At 44.4% G+C, this 1,283-nt stretch overlaps 1 non-coding gene across 1 annotated transcript; it reads left to right on the forward strand.

The window, feature by feature from the left end:
* The first annotated feature begins 800 nt into the window (after positions 1-800).
* Positions 801-872, forward strand: TRNAQ-UUG. The gene has a single exon. It is a non-coding gene; the product is annotated as a tRNA-Gln (tRNA).
* Positions 873-1,283: the final 411 nt, after the last annotated feature.

Here is a 1,283-nt window from a genome sequence, read left to right on the forward strand (position 1 = left end):
AAAAGTCTTCAATAATTCCTTGCGAATGGAAATACCTAGGGGCTATTTTGTTTTAACTGCCTTTATCTTTGATATAATAATGATAACAAATGTTTAGTCTCCTTTTGTTTCAAGAGTAATGCAGTTGTAACCCACACACCTCTTGGGTGTGGTGTTCTAGCTCCTCTAGTGGCACCAAGATCACAAGAGATTAATGAGTCTGCTGCAGCCTTAGCTAAGAGCCATATGGTTTTTAGCTCATGCAGAAGAGGCTCATGCATTTAGCTCCGAGAAGTCCCAGGTTCAATTCTGCCAGCCAACGACCAAGTTTTGTCTGTGCTACACACACTCTACCACAAATATGTAGATGTTCCATATACAGGCAGCTCATATCTTGCTAAGGGCTCCCAAGAGTTGAGGAAGGGCTGGACTACATCCCATCCCTGGGCATATAGGGAAGCCACAAGGGGATTTTAATTTTAGCGTCCCAACCCCATCCTCCACTTGCACAGCAATAGAGCAGTCCCTCGGCTCAAGACAGCACATGGATTGCTATCTTCTTGCAGCCCCAAAGAGGCACATCATCCCATAGGGGACCAAAAGGGGTGGGAAGGAAGCAGAGGTATGGCTAGCCAGTTGTAGAGCGTGGGCCATGCTGCACCATGTACTTGTCCTGGGAGAATAAATGTGGGATTTTACATCAACTGGCCATAACACTGTAGGAGTCTTTTGTTTACACTTTATAGTAACATACCAAGGATAATACATTACAAAACATTCATAGATAATGAACAGATGTTTCAATAAATGATTAAGCAACTGGTCCCATGGTGTAATAGTTAGCACTCTGGACTTTGACTCCAGCAATCTGAGTTCAAATCTCAGTGGTACCAGGAGTGATATCTCAGTGGTCTGAGCATTAGCCTACTAAACCCAGGGTTGTAAGTTCAATTCTTGAGGGCCATTTAGGAAACTGGGGTAAAAATCTGTCTGGGGATTGATCCTGCTTTGAGCAGGGGGTTGGACTAAATGACCTCCTGAGGTCCCTTCCAACCCTGATAGTCTATAATTGTTATAGAGTCCAACAGATCAGTAGTCTGCTTATAACCATCCATAATAGCTTTTACTGATGCACTTACAACCTTCTATTACACATTATACTCTTGTCTGTAACTTGCTTATCACATCTATTCATTCCCTTGGAAGAGTGGACTCACCACTGGCACCCCCACTTGTGGCTGGGTGTAACATAGGAGCACATACCTCTCTATGCCCCCTGCCGACGGTCACTCTGGTCCCACAGC

This window comes from Terrapene carolina, unplaced genomic scaffold, assembly GCF_002925995.2.
Source record: "Terrapene carolina triunguis isolate 2854851 unplaced genomic scaffold, T_m_triunguis-2.0 Scaffold68, whole genome shotgun sequence".
In the NCBI taxonomy this organism is placed as follows: domain Eukaryota; kingdom Metazoa; phylum Chordata; order Testudines; family Emydidae; genus Terrapene; species Terrapene triunguis.